Below are 22,383 nucleotides of genomic sequence, written 5' to 3'. Positions count from 1 at the left end.
GGTGCTTTGGGGCGACGCAATGCAGCAAAGATAGAGACAGAGAGAGAGAGAGAGAGAGGGATAGAAAAAAAAAAACACAGAAGAGCAGTGCGGCGAGCCAGCCATAAATTTTCTTCGCTCGTCCGTTATCACGATGAGCAGGAAAAGATTTACTTACAACCGGCCCTGAGCTGAGGCGTCTTGTTTAGTTTCTTCCTTTTTCTTCACCATTCTTTCGCGCTTTGCCCCTGTGTCAGAGATAAGGCGAAGAGGGGGGCTTGTTATGTTCTTTTCTTTTGATTTTTCGATATATTTTCCTGGCCACCGTAGCCGTCGCATCACACCAGCAGCAACGGCACCGGTGAAATCTGTTTTGACAGGACAGTGTGCCTGTGTTGTTGTTTTTTTTTTGCAGGTCGATTGTTAGCTGCTGTCAGTGTTTGAGCTATACCTTCCCCCTCCTTTTCACACCATATCGCGGGGCGTGAAATCGGAATAGATTTCCCGATCTCCCCGGACACGCTCGTCCCCCAGGATTCCCAGGGCTCAACCGTTAATGGTGGTGCATTATTCGTGGGCACGTTTTCTGGGTCGAATTATTTATCGCTTTCGGTAATCGAAGGTGTGCCTTGCCGGCTTTTTGCCTGCCACCGTGCTAGTCATGATGGCCGGTGTGGTGGTGTGGTGCCGTACGCCGGGGGCGTAACTGATGTACCTGTGTTACTAATGGTGCGGCAAGGATTGCGTGCTGCTTGATGTATGTGGGATTACTACGCCAAAGTTCCGCTTTGGTTGAGGTCTTTTTTTCTGCTCTATCTCTCTTCTCCAACAGTAGTATGAAAGACATAAAACCATCGATTAGATATTGATGCCCATACGCACAAAGAATGGCGAAACCTCACAGCGCCTTCAGGGTGTCATCTGCAAGAAGTTTAGCTTAAAGCCTTTCACACGCCAAATCCGAACGTACATCATAATTCCCTGTCGTACATGTGTACTTTAAGATTAAATAATTAATCATTGTAGTGTTGTCTCCCCAAGCCCAATCTCTACCCAGGAATTGCACACAAACTGCCGAGCATTGGAGCAAGCAAAAAAAAAACAACGAAAGGGTCCTCCAGTGCGAACGCCCGAAGCTCCAAAACACCCATTCCAATTACTACCATCAATAATTCCACGTCACTCGTGTGTTGTATGTGTATCGATGGTGTATCGGGGCTCGCACACCGATTCCTTCCAATCAGCCCGGCGTGTTCGAAAGCACCGAACAGAGGAGTTGCTAAATTGATACGCATCGAACCGAAGCACGGTAGAAAATGGGGTTCATCTACTAATAGCTTTTCGGCGCTACGACTAAAACTAGCACCAGTGCCACACGGAGGGAGGGTACGATGGGCTCAGCTGGCACATCGTACATAAGACCGGTGGGCGGCAGAGAGATGGGAGGAAAGTTTGAAGAAAACAACCCTCAGGGAGTGTTGCCGGCTGTCTGCAGAGCTTTCTACGCCGAACGCTGCTGCTGCTGCTGTACAGGGAGATGAATCTTTCTCATTATACTCGTCACGGGAAAGGGAGCACGATTGGAGGTGATGCTGCTGGTGCTCGGTTTAGCTGTAAACAAGTTATTTAATACCAAACATGTTTTCCAACCCGGAGCTCTTCCCGGTGTGCCATCAGAACACGATGCCCGCCCGTCTCCGCGTGCCCCGATGCGTTGCGCTTTTCTTGAAGCGTTTGCCAGCAAATGCCTCCTACATCTCCGGCTGTTTTTGCTCATTCGCTCTTGTGCTTGCCCGTGCTCTTTTCCGCAAACGAGCTGCCAACAATGTGTCCGGGCAATGTGACTTTAATCGAACCCCACGATGAGCCAACGTCATCAAGAACAACTTCTCGGTAGCGGACCTGTTCTTGGGGAAGGCGTTTCCGAGTTTGGGCGATAGATAGACGTTCGCTCGCCGAAAGGGCAACCACCGACCTCGGGGGGGAAGGAGAGTGTTGAGCTAACCGTTTTGAAGCCAGAGTTGTCAGAACGGCTGTGGTGCTGGTTTGTTGTAAGCGACAGACACTCTCCCTGGAGGGAAGTGGGCAGCTCTGCTTCCGTTGTTTGCTCTGTAGCGCAACACAACCCACATCAAAGTTTGTTTCTTGGAGCTCTGGGTGTTGGGAGCTGCAGAAGCTAGAGGGAGGAAGCCTGGTGAGGATTTGAAACGGCTGGTGTCCAGTTTAGCTGCCAGTAGCATTACTGTCATTTAAGGGTGAATCTTCTTCGAGGAAAGCCACAGCTGGGCCACCGGTGCCCCAGAAGCGTCCAGTTTAGAGCCTGATGCGATTGTTCATAGAAACAACTTCGATCGATTAGTCATGAAGAGCCGGGCTGGCTTACGCTTTCAAATGGTGATTGCGTGCTTTCGGGGCAAAAGTTTCTTCAGATGACGTAGGGTATTTTAAAGGTAGTTCGAAGAAGAAACGCTAAGAACCTGTTATGAAGATGTGGGAGGAATTAATTTTGGAAGGTTGTCACACACATAAAGATAATTCTGCAAGGATTCTGGTAACATCCACAACCGTTCTGAGTGAATTAAAAAGTCTGAAATTATGATTGTTACTCAAGAACCTATAAAAAATGAAGCGCAATCACGAGCGTTTTTCAACGAACTGTCAGTTGTATTTCATCCTCAATGCAGTCATCACCAATGTTCTTATGATGAATTGCACTTTTATTAGTTACACTTAAAACCCAAATCATCAAATCATCTACTACTACTCCTGCTTCAACCTTACCTTACAATTTACCCAAACATTTGCCCAAAACGACTGCCCTCCAAATCGCATTTCATCAACTTGCAACACAACTGCCCTGCAATTTGTCGTCCCAAAAATCGTCCAAAAACATCATTCACCTTTTTTTGTGGAGTGCGTGTGATGCTTGATATGAAAAAAAAAATGTGTGACAGCCATCCCATTCGGCAACTGGCGCGCCTTCGCGGTGGTACGCACAGGTTTTTATTAGGGCATCATATTTCAAGCAATTTGCTCCCGCATCGCAGTCGAGAGATTATTGTGTGGCTTCTTCCGCAAGGGACAATAAGTTTAGCGTGGGTAAATAATTCACCTCCAGAGCGGGAAACAAGTGGTGGGATACCCTCACCAACCTGGCCGGGAAGGCGAATGGGGAAGAAGCCTTACCGAAAAGGACACCACACACCCGAAGCGAACCGGGAGAGAGCGAGCGAGCAAATGAGGGTGAATGGGAGCGTAAATTGAAGGTAATGGCAAAAGCTGGAACCACATAAAAATGGAAATACGGTAACGGACGCCCCCCCCCCCCCCCTCCCGGTATTTCCAATACCGAGAGTAGCTTCCGCGTCGGCCCAACCTCGGTGGCTTCGGCATTGGAAGGTAGGGCGGACGTGTTCCTTGGCGGGCTGTTTTCCGCGTGCGACTTCGTATAATTCTTCCTACTTCCTTCACTTCCCTGCTTGCGGTTGCCACTAGTTGTGGTTTACACAGGCGCACACAATCATTACTCAACGTGTGCCGTCCCTTCTGCGGGAGAAGGTGGTTGTCTGGTTTCCATAGCTCTTCCGAAGGTTCTTCCCCCCTCTTGTGTGGAGTATCAATGTATAGGCGTGTGTGTGCGTGTGTGCTATGTAAACGTGGTGTTGGTAGTGGCGGTGGTGGCGCTAATGGACCGTTCGTTGGTTCGATTAATTTATTTATTTGGACCTGGGCCTGGGCCAGAAATAAACTCCACATCCCGGATCGGGGCGGCTTTTTTTGGCATTGCGGTGGAGCGGTGGAGCGGTGGATGGTTCGATTACGACTTTTCCTGAAGTAGAAATAGCCCTATTGGGAGGGGAGCTGGTGGTCCATTCTCTTGTTCAACCCAGCGCAAGGTTCTTGCACTTGCCAGCGTTCCGAAGGGAGATGCTCCACACCATTGCAAGATGCTCTTTCATTGACCATATAAATTGTACTTTGTGTCTTCCACTCCTCTCCCGGCCACTTGTAGTGCGCTCTTTGGACCGCCACCACCGTGGGCCAATTACTCACTTGTGTGTTACGCTTTTTTTGCCTGTCTCCTGGAACTTCAAGATTCTCTGCTTCCCAGTGTCGTTTGGAGGTGGTAAGTGGTATTTTAATAATTTATTATTTGCCTGCCTTTGCCAGTTTGGGATCCAGCGCTGGGGAGATGGGAGACCACATTCCGTAAGGCTTGATTTGGATGGAACCGGGAGTTGAAGCGGGAGCGATTTTCCGGCAAACAGTAACCAGCTCCCCACCTCAACTATCACCTCTTGCGGAAAAGCTGGTATCGGGGTGTCACACCGTCGTTTTCTGTGAAAGATGAAATATTGGATAATTTTTCATCCCGCTCGAGCAGAAACCATCACGCCACGAAGGAAAGAAAGCTTGTGAGTGACGAAAGGGCAGGTTGGTTTTCTTTCTGCTTCCTTGGTTGAGCAACTAGCCTAGCACGCGCGCTCCATTACATAATAGAGTGCGTGTTTTGTAAGCACAACGATAAGGAGAAGATAAAAACAAGACCATTAGCGACCGGTCCTGGTTTTCTGGTTCGGTTTTCTTCTACAGGATCTTCCACAGTGGAATACTGTGAAGAAGAGGCAGATATTGAGAAAAGATGTCATTCTTGTGCAGAAGTTGTGCAACACTGAGATCCCCATTCCGGGCATCTGCGGGACGCTGATCCAACAATTGTAAAGAATTTATCAAACACCCTCATTTTGACGTACATGTGTGTGTGTGTGCTGCACTTGAACATACATCTATAATGTAAGTTGTCGGGAAAGTTTTGCTAGACGAGTAGCAGCAGGTCGCGAAACGTATATCTCGCGAAAGGATGACAAGACGCCAAGACCCCCTCACTGCTGCAGTCTGCTGCTCCCTGTGGAAAGCAGAGTGGAAAGGAAGGGACTAGAGGGCGCATCGTCACCGTCAGGTTCCGTGGATCATCAAGCAAAAGTTGACGTGTCACGTCACGGTACCCGGCGGCGGCCGCCGTCGCATCTCCGACGAAGAAACACCGGAGAAGTTTTGATCTTTCCATCGAAACTTTTGAACCCTGCGGGTTTTCTTTCATCCCTTCAGTGCTGCACTGTGTTGCCCATACACAACTCTATTCTCTGCTGCTCTGCAAACGCTTCTTCGCTGCAGAGTCTGCATTCTTTGTGCTTTTTTTTTGCTTCTTCGTCCGCTGTAAACTGGCAAACTCCTCTGGTAGAGCGATTGAGCGTACGAGATATCGCCGCTGCTCCATATGGGTTTATGGTTGTTGCACGCGACGCCAGTACTTTGCTCCCCCCCCCCCCCCCTTCGGTGGTGGTGCTGGTGCAAAAAAGCGAACCGCCAACAAAGATAATCATTATTCCATCTCCAGAATGAAGCGTGTGTGAGTGTGTATGCTAAAGTTTTCCGTTGCACATGGCTGAGAAAACGGCATTGCTCGCTGGTCGATGTCTTTCCAGGGTTGATGTTGGAGCATTTGGCTGGTCTGTGCTATTTAGGGGTTATGTTATGTTTTTTTGTGTGTGCTACACTCCTCGCCCTGGCGGTTGGAGCTGCTGCTGGGAATGGGGCCACGCGGAATGAGCGAGTGATTTTTATATTTTTGCCAATTCGAATGTGCAGAAAATGAAGCAAAAAAAAGGCAAGCAAGCATACATTTCAAGCTCTAGCTATGTGTGGGGTTGTGGAAGGAAGCACACAAACGATGAGCGATGATGAGCGCCACGCCACACGAAATACGGTGAAATTCCGAGAGGGCACTGAACCGAAAAACGGTATATCCATTATATGCCAGGGAGCGGATAGATTCTACGACGATTGGTCTTTGCCTTTTTTTTTTTGGCGAGGAAGCTTAAATCAAGAGGAGATAGACGAGCGAGGGTTGCGAAAAATTTTTGCAAAACCTGCTGGATGGATAATTTATCAGATCGGAAGCGATGGAAGACTAATCGGGGTAGCAAAGCCAAGCTGCACACTCAAAAAAAGACACGGAAAAGAGAGAAACAAAACACTACCAAGAAACTCAGGAAGTCTCAAGTTTAGAAAGCTTTGTGAAAACGGTGGAAACGTTTTGGGGAATCGGTTTTTTGCACAGCGCCGGGTCATAGGTAACTGTCACGACTAGTGAAGCCGGCTAGGGTGGGATCATTTGATGCCGGTTTGCCGATGGTGGCGAAAGAAACTAACGGGAACCACACTGTCTTGATGCATCACTAGTGCTCCGGTGTGTGTGTGTGTGTTTGTATGTGTGTTTCGCATCATCAATTTGAAGCAATCGTAGCAGAAGTAATAACCTGCTGCCCCTATCAATTCCAGCTTCTCCGCCCATCCGCTTCTGTTCCGAAAGGTCCGATAACGGATGACTTCAATCAGCAATATGTACTGCGGCGCCCGTGCGTTACTCTGCCCCTTTTTGGATGGAGCAGCCCTACGAATTCTTACGAAAAGCAATTTTTGGCGCAAATGTGCCAGAGCCAGAACAAATCAATCTCCTCACGCCCGTTTTTTTGTTTGCGCTTTACCGGATATGTTACAACAGACATTCAATCCACTTAGACGTATTGGCCGGTAGTCTTCCTTCATTTGTTGTGAATGGCTTGAAGCTCTGTTCGGTTGAAGACGATACGGAGAGAGCATGTACGGATTTCAATTCCCAACCAGCGAGACTGTTACTGTGTGTTATTGTTCCGTTTTGATGCAATTTATCTTATACTCGAAAAAGCAAAACTCTAATGAACGATACAGATCTGGAGCGAAGAAGAGTGTTCATTTTCAAAAGCACAAAAGGGTTTTGCACTTAGAGGAGTTAGAGGAAAAGATGTCTAGAGCTGTCCGTAAGTTAACTTTATGTGATCTACACTGAGCTCTGGGACCGTTCTCGTTCTCTCGGATGTCCAGTTACAGAGTGTCCATGTTTATAGCTTCCATCATCACCGACGTTTTATTTTGCCGACAAAATCCTCTCCAATGGGAGTTGGAAAACAAAAAAAACAGACGACCTTACTTACACCATAAAACTCTGGCCCTTTTTATATCGCTGGACAGGAGGATATCCATGTCTGTCGTGTAGGACTTTGTTGTACGGTGACTATAAATTTGCAATGAAGCATCAAAGCGACCCGTGCATTATAGCGAAGAGGTGCTAAAGTGTTTTATCTTTTTGCACCTTAGAACACCTTTCACTGCTCTTTTGATGGGGTTGACACTCTAGGAACTGCAAAGAGCACACCAGCAAGCAACAGCAGGAAAAACAACCGTTTGTAGCAGATGGTAAACAATCACAATAAAAATAAAACCAAGCGGAGATGTCGTGGGAAAGTGAACCTTCAAGTAATCCTGGTCACGTCACCATAATTGCACTGCGCGCTAGGCACTAATGGACGCTCACTACCGACGCTGGGCTGGAAGCGCCTCGTGCTCATTATGGTAAATCTAGTTAATTCACAGTTCGAAACAATCGGACGCTCCCCGGTGGTAGTTACTAATTGGCATAACGAGATATCTGTGTGGGTGGGTGTGAAGCCCTTTCAAGCCCGAAACTATTGACCGTAAAGGTATTGAAGTTGGTACAGTAATTCCATTTCAGGTGTGACTGGCTTCATCACACAGTGTGAACTCAAAGTTTGTCATTTGCGGCAATAAAAAGCGCAATCATAAACAAACACACAAGCTCCTGTGGTTACAATGTGTCAAACCGTAGGCCAGCTGAGCCGCATTTGTCGAGATGTACCGGAATCGAAGCGGATGATATCATTCAAAACGGTACAACTGGCTGCTCGTCACCTAAGCACAGCAGGGGAGGTGAGTTTGTTCTCGAGTTGTCGCCTGACCGCTAGCAAGTCTCATACAGTGTTCCAACTTTTGGTGCGAAAAACCTGTATATCCACATTCTTTCTTCGCGCACCGAAGAACACGTCGCTGCTAGAACCACCGGGAGGCATGATGGGGCACTTTGCTTGGTTGGAGCATTACTTCAGCATTCTGATTACCTTCATTCGCTACTTCCCCGGGCCAACGGCTCCGGATTAGTATACAGTATGCGGTAATGTCATCCTATAAGGGCCTTCACATTCCACGATACACGCTGCAGACTTCTGATTTTGCACCAATTTTATCTCCTGCTCCTCCTCTAGTATTCTTGTATGTTGCGACAAAAACTCCATTTTTCTCCATCTCCTAACCCAAAACCTCACCGATTCGTGTTATCTCTTCAATAAGGGGAGGGGGAGGTGTGCATGGATTCGAAATCTTGCCGCACCAATCTACGCAAAAGTGTGACTCCGTATAATGAGAACAAACAGAGTGCAGAGATTACAAGCAGTTTGTTTTCACGCATAAATTATAGCTCGCGGTCGTGTGTTAGTCGCGCTAAACGTTTTTCGAGAACGTCTCGTTGGAGGACTCCCTGCTCCGTGGTTGGGCACAAGATGTGTTCTTGTGCCTTGTCACTGACAAAACCGCCATGCCTGAGAAAGATCTGTGCCGGGTGTGTGGGTGTGTGGAGTGGAAATTTTCGTCACCTTTCACCGCTACTGCTGGCTCCTTCTCCTCGCTGGTGCGTCATATGTTGGAAGTGCTTGTCAAAGTTTATCGCAAAATGCGTACATTATATGAAAACACACACAACACCGCACACAGTGTACAGAAACGACGCGAACCTTGTCCACCCACAGCATCCACCTATCTGGTCGCTTGGTAAATGTCAATCGTTGGCGTACGCGTGTGTGTGTTTATGTGAAGAAGTGAGGAAGGAATTTTCCAACCACTCGGCTCTGCTCTGTAACATCACCCAGCCAGCACTCCCGAGCACTTCATAAACTTGGTGTGGTGTGTGCAGCTATTCTTTTGTTTTTTTTTTTTTTGTGTGTTTTCCTTCCTTCCATTAAGCTTATTTCGAACCTTTCGGGTCGGAAGCAAAGTGGAAAGCTTACCGAATGTGTTGCGATTGAACGAATTCACACATGCAGGCCCTCAAGGGAGAAGAACCAACCATCAAGAGAGCAAAACTTCCGAAAACACCTTCGCACCGTGGCACGCACCTCTCGTATGTGCTTAGCGAGGGAGCATTGCTTTACCGTGCTCGGATGATAGCGAAAATTAAACGACAACAACTGTTAAGCTTTTAATAAGCATTATTTAGCGATAAACGATGGCACCACCGCTGCGACGGCGGCGGCGGCTGCTCTTTCGCCGTTTGCCTTTTCGGGTTGGTTGGTCGCGTTCTTGCGCTGGAGAACCGAGATAGCGGGCACAAGTTAAGCGGTTTTGTTTTGTGTTGGGTTTTTTGTTGCGTCCCCACGTTTGCGATAACAGACCCACTCTCCGTATTCTATTTCAAACTTTAACGTGAACCCGCACACACTGAGATTGCTGTCTTTCTGTGCGCTGCTGAGGCTGACCGAATAATTCTGCATGTTTTAAAACCGACCGGACGGTTTAAAAACAAAACCAATGACGCAAAGAAATCGGGCGTCACAGAAGTCAATGCGTCAATATTGATCCATTCATAAAGCGCAAAGCGGTGCCGTTGTTTCCGTCGGAAACAGTTAGCTAAAATGCTAAAATTGCCCCGTCATGTAGAGAGCGGGGCGTGAGCGTGGGTTTAATTTCCCTTGCGCGAATTTCGCGAATCGTAAAAGCACCCACTCCAAGCCTTCCATTATCGAGTTCGCCAATATTCTAATCAGTAACGGTTCAGTTGCAATTGGGAGGTAAAATCGCCAGCAGGTTTTACCTACCCTGCTCTTTGCGCCCGTTCGTCGTAACCACCGCCGTGGTGTGCCAGATCCGTCGGCAAACTGGATACCACCGCTGCTGGCGTCACTGGATCGATTTATTTCATTTCAATTAAAACGTCGTGCACCTGTCGAAAGTGTTTACGATTCGGTTTGGAAGTAATTATTCGGCGGAACGCCAGGGTTCGAGGGCGTTTGGCTTTATCGAGGGTGCTCTGAGCGGTGGATAAAGAGAGGCTTATTGCATTCGTTCAGTACGGTCAAAGGTTTCATTTCGTTCGAAATTGTGATTGGATTCTCTAAAACGGTCTGCTGGGTTAGACACGTCTAGGGAGAAATTGGAAATCCCTATTTAAAAAAAAACTACAATGAACTATAAAATATGGAAAATCTTTTTAGGTATCTAATGCATCATTTTTACCTTCGGAAAAGAGAGCTTTTTCTGCACAATTTCTTCCCCATTTGTTTGGGGGCCAGAAAACCAAACTGTTACAATAGTTATGGTATCGTTTTCTTGGCTCGTAAAGCTGTGCTTTAATTTCTATTTTTATGCCATTCGTTATTTGTCCCACACACACACACACAAACGGGATCGAGAATACGGGAAGATAATAAACGTCCCAAATGATGGCGATAATAATGAGAAAACCGAAGGAAAAGCCCCCGCCGATTTGGGCGGCCGGTGAAAAAAAAACGTGTGCGGCGCGTGCAGACGGAACGGGATCCAATTAGTTTCCGTTCTCTTTTGATCTCTCGCGCTCTTTCTCTCTCTCTCTCTCTTCTCTCCTGTCTGTTATATGCACCCTCAATCGAACTGTTTATTTTTTTCTCAGTCACCTGCTTTTTTGGGGGTTTAAAGTGTGTAATTTAACTCGTTTTTTCTGTCTGTTTTTTCTTCTTTTCTTTCACACGAGAATTTCATTTTGTTCTAATTTTAAACCTTTGCTTCTGTTATGCTGTTCATATTTGCAGGTTTTATTTCACTGGTTTCTTTCTCTTTATTTTTTTTTGTCTTCCCTTTTCCCTATCTTCTACGTTTTATTTTGTGTTTAACCCTTGTTTTTGGGATTGTACTCTTTTAGTTTTGTTTTGTTGTCTTCCTATGCTTTCGTTTTGTTGCCGAGTTACCGGAGTTGATTTACCGGCTGCATCGCTAAGAACGGTGGGCAGATGCACCTGTCACAAACTGCACACCACCGGTGTACGCCATTCGGTCTGCCCCAAAACAAAACGGAACAGACAATCTTTTCTTCCCCCGTTTCAATCTGAACCACCATGTCTGGTGGTGTGTTGCGGTCATTGCTGAGCGGTTTCGCCATTCAATCTAGATTTTGAGAAGGCAACGAGCCGCCTAGCTGCAATAGCCTGCCACACTGCAGCACATCTAACGCTTCCAGACAGCTGTTCCCGCGGGAATGCATTAAAGAGGGTCCGGGAACACGTTTTTACTCTCTTTCTCTCTCAGTCCGTTCTTTTTGGCAATTCCCCATCCACGGAGGGGATAAAACGTAAAGCCCTGCAGCGCGTTTGGAATTCGAATTGAGCCGGTGCTGTTTACCGATACCGCACTGCACAGCTTCTTGATATGGTGTGGTGATGATTTTATTTGCCCCAACCATCAACAAATTGTTTGTTCACTCGTACCGCTGCTGCTGCTGCTGCCGGCGAAAGCAATGAATGAATCGTTTGCTGTGCAGCTCGAGAATGCGTACCACGAGATATAGTGCCGTACAAACAAACAAACAAAGTGCGGTGCAATCTCGCTCTCTGCTGCTGCTGCTGCACGATAAGAATGGCTATGTGTGTACGAAAAGCGAAAAATACGTGCATAGTTGTGTAGAAGCGAAGGAACAGTACTCTGTTCTGCTGAAAATGGTTGATTGTGTGAGCGAAGAAACAGTAATGTACAATGAAGCAATCATCTCTCCGTTCGAAACATGTCTCTTTATGATGAACTCTTGTTGCAAATAATTTCCTTCATTTTAATTGCAAATGTTATAGCCTCGTTGCATCTGCACGCTGCTCTACCAATTCGCTCAATCGATTATTCATCGAGCGTAGCAAACACCCCACAGAAAAGTGTGTTCCCTGCAGATTGAGAGTGTGAACGAACCGTTTCATTGGTGTTTTTTCGACGAAAAAACGAGCCACACCCAAACCCTCCCGATCCAGGCGTTGCAAGTGGCTGTCACACAACAATGCTGTGCACCACGTTGAGTGTGATGCAGTTCCGCTAGATTTCACCGGTAATTTTTACGGACAGACTCTGCGTCAACAATAAAAAGCGCACTGGTGGTGTTGGAGGAGTTCCTAAACCTATAACAGCAACAAAAAAAAAACTACAAAAAACCTTCATTATTCATCCGGGTTTCGAAACGGGGCTTCTAATGGCCATCGCTGTTGGAATGTGCAGTCTGGAGGGGGAGAAAAAACGGCTGGATGAACCGTTTAGTTTGCGATGTCGAAGTTTTGCTGCTTGTTAATTTGGCTTTGCCATGTCCACCACTGTCAACGAGTTCCCGCGTGATGCCGGGTTGTGAAGCGGAAGCAAAAAAAAATCCGTGCAGCAACAAAAACGAAGGGGAAAAAACGATTGCGGGGGCATATCTTTTTTTCCTACAATTTCAATGATGCACTGAAGCTGTCGCTATGAATTTTGCAGCAGAATGCAATTGCAGATATAAAACAACAACAGCGAACCCTTTGTAGCGTTTAAAATAAAACCTAAAAACCCTGCTTTGCGTCGTACGGCTCCAGCCGGTTCAGGAGGACCAACGAAATACAGATGTTACGTTACGGGCAGAGAGAGAGAGGAGTGCGTTGATAAATCGTTTCACGTCAACGATCATGCACAGGCGCTCACAAACATACCCATTCCCATTCGTGTACCGTATTTTGGGGCTGTGGCTCTGGGCTGTGGCTCTGAAGCTGGATGTGCGCTGGAACGGAAGATTTGTGTTTGTGCATTATTTTCCCTCACATTTCCTTCCAGGCGTTGGGGGATGGGGCGAAAACGACGGTGCGCCCGGGCGGAAGGATGTGTTCGCAAATCGTTTTACTTCTGCCATCGATCCAGCATGCAGGAGGAAAGAGCAAGGTTGTGTATAATGCCGTAAGCTATCGACGCTTCGCACTCGAATGTCTCGGAAAATGCATCCTCTTCCCTGTGCAGTGCATCGGCAAGCGCAGAGCGCTTTGCAATAGGAGAGATATTGCAGCTTTTAGTCGAAGGATTCTCGTCTGGCTCGGTCTGCCATCAGAGCCATGAAGCTCTGCCTGCTGTGCTGTGTAGGATGAACCTTGCGTGTGTGTGTGTGTGTGTTTGCACATGGTGCCAATGTCAACACTAACCTTTTAATGATGCACACACATTAGTTCCGAACCGGTGGGCTTTGCCTGCTCTCTCTCTCTCCTCACTACGTGCGCTGCACATTCGAATTAAATTATTATTGCAATCGGAACACGGCAAGACACTTGATGCAGGTGTTTTGCAGTATTTAGGTTACGAATTAATTTACCGAATGGTTCACCGGTTCATAAAGTTTTTCACACTCCTCCCCTGTCAGCCTGCCCTTGCATACTTGAAAGAGTGAGTGCCAATCATATCAACAGCAGCACACTCCCGTGTCTGTGGGGAAATGTTCCTTTTTTGTACGACTGAGGACAGTGTTGGTGGTTTCGGTATTTAATATAGCTCGTTGGGGAAAATTAATTCAGCACCGGAAAAACTGTGGCCAATGAACCATGCCAGGCTGCCCGAATGATTTTCATTCCACTGTGTTGCAGCTTATTGAGCATCCATGGTTGGACCGGTTCCAGGTTTTAAAATGTGAAGTTTTTCAGCCAAGCGTGGTTTTCGAAGAGTTTTACATTTTTTTGCAGGGGTTTTTGAGCGACTTTTTGTTTGCTTTTCATCATTTTAATTATGCTTATTTGCTCTAAAATTTAAGATTGTAACATTCCGATTTCTTAGCAAAGCATTCAGCGGCAAATGGAATGGTAAAACAGTTGCAAAAGTAACATCAAATCAGCAAAGGAAACCCTGCAGAGTGCCAAAATTACGCTCATCGCGCTTATCATTTACCGCCCTTATTAAATAAAGCGACCACCAAAGCTTTGACCACCCACTGAAACCGAAAAGCGGAACCGATTGGCTGCCTGTCCTTTATGCACATAAAATGAACTTTTCGCCCATCGCCATCGGGATCGGGTGTGCCCCGTATGCGCGTGTGGCATTATGAGCTCGCGACTAAACGGCAACCACTGCGCAAAGTGCAAGGACCACCTGCGAGCGAGCGCCCAGAAGCATAAGAGCCGATCGATCGAAGCCCTAGGAGCAGGGAGCAGAAAGCAAAAACGGGGGAAAATTAAAGCACCAAAGAACTGCGAGAGAGTCGTCGCTCGTTGCCGTGCTATTCCTGCTGCATAGCTGCATAGCTGCAGCACGGCCCCATAAATCACGCACGTGTGTCGGAATGCCAACAGCCAACGGTGTGTGTGTGTGTGCTGTAACCTCATCCCCGGGGTTGGTTTGGGAACGACCATATCGTCTAAGCATCGTTCAGCCCATAGGTCCTCCTCCTCCAAAAACGCATTCATAAAGTGGCTGATAGCGAATGAGCGCTGCTGCTTGCCCGGTGGGTGACGACGAATTCCAATGGGTTGTGTGCGAGGTGGCAAACGCTGGGAAAACGCGGAAATGGTTTTAATAATATGACACTATCTAACAAGATAATGGAAAATGTCACCACCATTGTAGCGGCCGTGCTTGATTTAGGGCGCCGCTCGATGGCAAGGGGAAAGTAGCTAACGCCCCATAGAGCTCGCTTGTTTTTGTGCAACACTGCAGTGTGTGTGTGTGTGTGTGTGGGACTTTCAATTTTCGTGTACGTCCACAAAATGCGAAGCAGGCACAATGTGTTGACTCTTGAGCGATATCTAAGCGTCAACTGCACACGTAAAGCTTTTGCCGGCAGGAATTTCGCCATCCACAAAGCGTCCCATAAGAGCTTCCAACGAAAACCTCCCTCCTCCAGAGGGGACAAACAATGTCCAGGGGCAGAAAGTATGTGCATACTTGGGCCGTGATAATGTGACAAATATGTTGTAGTCTCGTGGAGCTGCTTTTCCCCAAAAATTAGGCCATTTATGCAGGAGCGGCGATGCACTTGTGTCCTCCCGTCGTTGGAAGCCCGGCACCATAAGTTGACGTTCTTGGCGTGAAAAGTTCTCCAAGCTGGGAGAAGATTTAAGCCGTCCGGAGTAAGAACAAGCCTTCACTCCCTTCCGGCATCTTTTATCAGGAAGTTATTTCTGACGGAACCCAGGAACCTTGTTTGTTTGGCCCGAGGGCCTTGGTGGGCAAAAAAAAGGGAACAGATTGGCGTGCCAGGCAAAAAAAACAGCCAGAGCGGTGTGTGCGCTCATCTTGATAGGCAAATTTACGACACTTGAAATTCTTTCGAGTGGCGTGATTACGGGCCCACAAGGTAAAATATTTCATTGGGGAGTTTCATGGTTTTTAATTGATTTATTCACCATAGAACAGCCGCTTATCGTCGGGGCGAGACCGCCCGCCCGCCAGGTGCGCTTGCATATCACATTAAATATTTTAATTAGCATCGTTTCGGTTGGTTTTCGGCAGGGAGTTGAAAGTGCTTGTGGATGATCTAACCAATTCTATGAAATCTGCTGTAAATGCCTTAAAACTTCTAACAAAGCGCTCTGACGCTATTCTGCAGAGAGGAAAAAAGCTCCAGTTTTGTGTTCTTTAAAATAGTGCAATAAACAGTAAGGGTTCCGGTAGTACCTGAATAAAAAAAACTTCCAATCAACTTCATCGTGAAGGCACTGTTAAACCCACACACACACATACATAGACACAGGGTCAGTGGTGCGAATTCACTCAGGCAGTTCCGAGACGAGAGTCCCAAGCATGATGACCTTTCTGGCCCGCGAAAGGGGCTAATTAGCCCATTCATTTCGCAGACTGTGTTTGCAAATGATGGCCCACGCAGGCGCCCATCAGTAGCAAAGGGGGGTCCTAAAACAACAACAGCCATATTGAGGCGGTTCACAGCGCAACATCTTGCCCCCCAACCACAACGGTCACACAAAAATTGGGCGGATGCGCACAGGCACAGAACAACGACTCGGTTAATCATAATTAGACTCCTAGCTGGATTGCGAAACTACTCTGTCCCCATGATGGCGAGTTCTTTGTGGAGTGGCTTTGTTGTGCTTTGTTTCAGTGCCGGGCACTCGCTGTCAATTTCACCAATAACCGGACAGGGGTCCAATTCGCCCGAAATGTGATGTCCAGCGAGGAGTTCACATCCGCGCGCTGCCTCGGATCATCTCCCGGGCGGTGTTTTTGTTGTTGTTGGAGGTGCTTTGGCTGTCGCTCGAGTGTGACCAACGTGAAATCAAACAACAACAGCCACCGGGTTTTCCCTCCTCCCCCCCCCCTTTCCGGGTAGCGGTACCCCGCTTCTGCTGACCCGCTTTGGAGAGCCTACTGTGTAACTGTAATTTCGCGAGTCAATTTCGGTGCTGGCAGTATGGAAAGGTTTTATTTATTTATTTCCCTCCGCTCGTGTGGAAAACGCCCTGGACTAGATCACAGAGCGAAGATAGTCGGGATTCCGATTTCGATGTGTAATCCTCAGGGGTGTGGGAGCGAGAGAGAGCAACCGGAGTTCCCCGAAAACCGAACACCCAATTTGTGAGTGACGAGCGAAGAGCGCATTTGGGGGAGAGTTAGAGCCTCGAATTACCGTCCCACACGGTGTGTGTGTGTGTCCGGGGGTTAGAGGCTTGTGAAGTGTCCGAAGTAGGCAACAAGATGATATCGGATGATCTCTCGTAGCGAAACGGTTTTGTGCTGCGCGTCCAGTTGGCGCTACAATAATCCCTTTTAACCCCCATCGGACGTCAAAAAGGCGGCTATCTGGGTAAAGTGTCAGGCTTTTTAATTAACTCCCAAGTGAACCTGTGCCAGCCTGTGACGCTGGGGCGAGGCAATGCGGGCGCTTTAGAGAGCGCGAGGGGCTGATTGTTACAAGCGTTTGTTCCGAGCTTGTAATAACATTGGGTGGCTCCGTCACCGAAAGGAACCGCACGCGCAAAATGCCGTTGGGATGAGGGCCGGTAGAATACAATCAATTTCGGGTGGTAAATTACACTTTCTTCATCCTTCCCCAGTCCTTTTGCGTCCCCCGGTGTGACATTTGCGCGTGTCCACTGCGCAAGGGTTTGATATGTTAATGGGTGGGGGGATAGGGGAGGGGTTGGGCGCCCTTATCTCTCGCTTTCATTCCGTTTCCGGCACGGAAGGGCGGGCGTTAAACGGTGCCAGCGAATGGTTGGTCCTCCTACGGAAAATGTCGTATCACGGTCGTCACAAATCGTTCGCGGCCCACGCCACTGATACTTGTGCTTTGACTTATGGAACACCGCCGCCCAAAGGTGTAAGCAACTTGTAGCGGGGATTAATTATTCTCTATCCCCCCCCCCCCCCTTTTTTTCTACCGAGCCCAGTCCAAAATTGCCCTGATTGCCACCGCAAATACTTATCTAAATGGTGTGTTCAGCAGCAGCCGTTCGTCGTAAACATGGGCACAAATGTGGCGTAGTTTTTTTTCTGTTCTTCTGTGTGCTGCTTCTTGTAAAAAGTAACGCCACACACTAGCACCCAAACACCACACTAGCAACAGCCATCGGCAAAGAAAAAAGCCCATTAGTAATACATTAATTTACACTCAAACGTGTACGCAAAGAGATACGGATCGAATGATATTTAATTTTTATTCTCTCCGCTTTCCGTTTGAATTTTTATTTTCACATTAACTCGGCTCACTCACAATCATAAAAAAGCAGGGCTGGGTGTGTGTGCTTGTGTCGTGTAACTCGCTCCACTAATTGGACTGCAGCAAAACAGAAGCGCAATAGCAGCATTCAATAAAAATTTATTTCAAATGAAAGTCATAAAAGTTAATTATAATGTTCTTGATAAAAACGATGTGCACTTCAGCTCTCTCTTTGCTCTCTCTCTCTCTCCCTTACTGTTCCATTTGCTGCCTGGTGAGAGTGCCCTCAAGCCCTTTGGCTGTGTACTCTCCTTCCCCAGCCCAACTGACACTGACATCATCATCATCGGTTCGGTGTATCATAATGGAGTCGGTTCACCAATTTCCCACTCACGCCCGGGTGCCTCATGCCGGGTTCGGTTCAAATAGTTCAATCCACTGTAGTTTCACAAGTTAATTCATGAGATCATCCAACGATGTCTCGGATCCTTCCCACCAAAACCCCCCGTCAACCTTAGAAAGCAGCTCGTTGCCCAATTTTCGTTCCGTTCCTCCTCGCTCGTGCTGCTGCTGCCCGGTCAAAATCACTCTTTCTCTACACCTCGTTAGATCGCATCGTCTTTTTGCCCCGTTCATTTTCTTTCGGAGGTACTTGGTATGTTCCCTCCTTTCTTCCGCTTCCCCCCATTCAGGGGTTTTGCGATCTGAATGGGTAGATTTCGTTCGGTTCCAGCAACAACAAAAAAAGGAAAGCACCTTAGGAAAAGCGAAAAAAGAAAGACAAGACACAAGAAGCAGGGTATCTATTTTCCGAGAAAATCCGTTTCACTTGATACCCGGTAATTTTATTCTCTTTCAATCAACGCAACCTAACAATCTCCCCTTCGGAACGTGGTTTGCTGAGCATCGCAGTCATGATCGCGCGCGACCGTCAAACGTTGATGTGCGCTCGTTTGTTTGCGCCTTTGCACGAAGCAACGGGATGACTGGGGTGGGGGGTGGGTGGCGAAGTTGCATAATGGCCACCTTGACACGACACTACACGGCTAGGGGGGGGGGGGGGGGGAGGGGGGTGAAGAATGCGGAAGCAGTGAGTGCGACTTTTTCCGACTGGAGCCGGCGTGAGACGCGAAAATTAGCATTCAATATAATGAGGCGACACAGTGGGCGAAGCAGGCGGGAGAGGGAGGTCGTTTTGGGAATGAAGTGGACGCGCACAAGCGAAAATTTGTAGCTAAGCGCACGCCCGGGTTCAATCTGTAACGTTCGATTCTCACGCTGTTTTGAGGATTTATACATAAAAATGGATGTTACGGTTTCAATCGGGTCGTGTTAATTATTTTAGCCCTTTCGAGTGAGCTTTTGCCCCTAAATTTGGGACTCACTGCCGTTGTGAGTGCATTTATGTTCGATTAAAAACGTTTAGTTTGGCGATAAAGATGTAAAACGTTCTTACAGATTCTATGAACCAATTTAAATGGATATCGTGGTGTAGTGTAAAAATAGTAAAAATATAATAATTCTTATATTTGTTTGATTGTTTTGCTCAGCTTGATGAGGATGGTTTATTAGAGATGGGAAGCAGTGTTGCAAAATGTCATGAGTATCACGAGATTTTCACCAACGAAAACAATGAACATATGCGTGATAGCTTGATGCTCATTGGCGATAGTCAATAAAAGTGCGTCATTACATGATGAATACGACATGTGAATTCTTGAGTCCAACGCGATACTCTGACTGACAAGCTTAGCTTAATGCCGGCGCACGCATAATCATGATTTTTTTCTGGCTGTGAACAGTCCTGCCAAATGCCACTGTTTCAGTCATCAACACTCATGATTGAAACGAAGCTCAAATCAGATCACGTACACAACAGAGATGATCAGTGACTATACTCAAACAGTTGGAGAATCAATCACATCCTTGGTGATATTAAGTTTAGCACCCAACTTTTGGTCACTCACTTGGTCACGACATTGTTGTCGGCGACAATCACGACATTCTGGGAATATACTTGGCGCGTGGGCTCTAGCAACAAAATGAGCATGCTTTCTCCCTCTACCTGTTTTGATTATCTGTCGAGTCAAACAGAGCGAGAAAACATGCTAATTTTATTTCTTGGAACCACTCGCACGCACCGCATATCTCCCATGACCGTCGCGATGATCATCGACTGGAAATGTCGCGACCAAGTGACTGAACAAGAGTTGGTTGCACCAAATGTCACCAAGCATGTGATGGTCGCACCAACTGTTTGAGGCTCGCCTCTGATCATCACAGTAGAGCTTGTGACGCTGAGATGATTTTGTTTCAGCCGGAATTTGTCAGTGACATTTTGCAAAACTAATCACAGCAAAAAAAAAAGTCGTGAAATAGTGACTGACCAAGCGATGGTTGCAAACATATTATGAGCATGTATTGGTCACTCCAACCGTTCTGAGTATCACCTCTGATTATCACAATTGAGTACGTGACGTTGATATGGATTTTGTTTCAGTCAAATTATTTTATGACATTGACAGTGACATTTTGCCGCACAGATGGGAAGAATAGATGTGAACCGATTAGGTTTGTTCGTCTACATGTTGGGAAAATTCCCAGTTGAACTTACGAACTGCTTGGACATGTTTCTGCGAACTGTAGTTTGATTTGGTGAACGAATATGCGAACAAGTAAACGATTCTAGATGAACATTAGCTCTAGGTCAATTCTTTTCGAAGATTGGACTGGTTCCCATCTTACACATCTCTTTAAAAAGACTTATTTTTCTCAACCCTTCTTACATTCCTTCTTTGGAATTGTGCAAACATTAAACTCGGGCGTATTATTGTTGTGACAAAGCCGTCCAAACAAACGCATTTTAATTAATTCCATTAGTGCAAACCATCAAACTAGCAGAGAAATGTTGAAACCGCTCGTTTTGTGCTCGTCTGCAACCGACCCGTGCAAAGAAGGGATTCATTCTAAATGCCGACATTGGACATCGCCAAACCCCACCAGCTCTAAAACCGAACCGAACTCCATCGTCTGCGCAATCCTGCTTTCGTCCGCCCAACAAAGGAATGCAAAAAATGCATTCCTTTGCAATGAATTCGCTCGTAGCCGGAGCGTCAAGATTGCGATAATCAACCTGCAATTAACATATTTCCCCAATCTCCCAACCGTCCGTCGCTGGAGAACGTGCAACCCCCTGTACATCTCGCAGGCACTCCATCTCGTCTCGCAATCGGGCGGTTTGGATGGCAGCTATTTTGTATTCGTATCGCGAAATGCAGTTCATCTGCGCAGTACCAGTCCAATACTGCAAACATCTACAACCTGCCCCTCTATCAATGCAGCCGTCCGTCTTCAAAACCCGCGGTTCAATTAATTGCAAGATCCACTCCCCCGTGCCGCGCCTTGTTGGCTCGTCCAATTTATTCTCGATATTTATTCCCGCTTTCTCTCGATCTCTTCCTTCCTTCCTCTTTCTAACTCATTCTGCACATTCTCTTGCTGGTCCCGCTCATTTTCCATTCACGCCGCAACTCAATCAATTACGTCATGCACACTCCATTCGGCGTGGAGTTTCGCCAAGTTGATCGTGCAGCGCCGCGCGCGTTGCTCCGTGCTACGACCGGAATTGGAACGGCTCTCAGCAACGGCCAAGAATGTGACGCATCTTCCGGTGCGCTGCTGCTGCTACTGCTGGCTTACCAGCTGCTCTGCACTGGAATGTTCCGAACGGAATCTAGCTGGGGAAAAGCGTTCGCAGCGTTTGGCTGGGTGTGGGTTTATCATTTTCTCGCGTGGGCGAAGAAAGCACACGAACGGAATTTGAACTTTGGATCAGCTGGTACGATGGTGTTCCCTCCCACGGTGTGTGTATGTGTGTGTGGCGCACCTGGGAAAAGCTTCGTGGAAAGACTCTCTGATGCATTTGAACTACTAGGGGATGTGGCAGTGAGTGGGAAGGTCGGAAGGTCGGGGAGGTGTACGCAGAAGGAAGCATAAGTTGTTCCCAAGTGCCCGCGGCATCCCGATGTTGGCGGTCAAATGGTCAAAGTGGAATTTCCAAAGAGAGATTAAGCAGAAAACGTGACTCGCCCGTCAGCTTCTGCGTTCGCTGAAAGTCCGCTGGAATGGAATAGAAATGTAACCTAAAATCTGTAGCCCCCATCCAATTTCTCCATTCCATGCTCCCTTGCTGCTGCACTTGAGGACAGGAGGCGAAAGGACTCCCTTGGCTACTCTCCCGTGCTCCTTAGAATGTCTGCAGCCGCGCAAACCGCTCCCCGAGACGGATTACCGGATAAAGCTGTTAAGGATTTCTTTTGAGTTTCCACCACACTCCAAGGCCCGTTCCGCGTTCCACTCCACGGGGAAAATAAAATAAAACACTTCACTCTGCCGGCTTACCGTGTCTTGGCCTTTCAGCGAAACACAAGCACTCGAGTGCGCCGCCGCGCTTCTGTGTGTTCGGCTGTGTGTTGATCTTTGCCTTTCCAGTTCACTGGCAAACGCGCGCTGGAGACATTTGCCCACGGAGCGAAGCGGGCGGTGTCGTGGCAGCCTTTGCAAAGAGCCTTCCCGTTCTTCCGCCTCCCTCCCTGTGTGTTCGATGTGGCATGGCAATGGGACGATGTCGTTTAAAGTGACGCTTTTTCACTTTTTAATTCCTATTACGATTGTTGAATTCAATTTTCTCCACTCCCCCTCGCACTGGTTGTGTATGGTTGTTCGATGATGCGAATTTTGATCAAAAGCGCCGGCACGTGGAGCACAGAGCCGTGTCTTGAAAGACGCGTTGTTTGCTGTCGTGTCCGATACGATTATGTTTTTTTTAATATTTG

General features: G+C 47.5%; 1 protein-coding gene across 12 annotated transcripts in view; it reads left to right on the top strand.

Moving 5' to 3' along the window:
- LOC120961640 (protein alan shepard) overlaps positions 1-22,383 on the top strand; it is a 195,496-nt gene that overhangs the window by 103,736 nt on the left and 69,377 nt on the right. The window lies entirely within an intron of this gene.

The sequence above is a fragment of the Anopheles coluzzii genome, chromosome 2, assembly GCF_943734685.1.
Source record: "Anopheles coluzzii chromosome 2, AcolN3, whole genome shotgun sequence".
Taxonomy (NCBI): Eukaryota; Metazoa; Arthropoda; class Insecta; order Diptera; family Culicidae; genus Anopheles; species Anopheles coluzzii.
The sequence above is the reverse complement of the archived record's forward strand: the minus strand, read 5'-3'. Positions and strand labels throughout refer to the sequence as shown.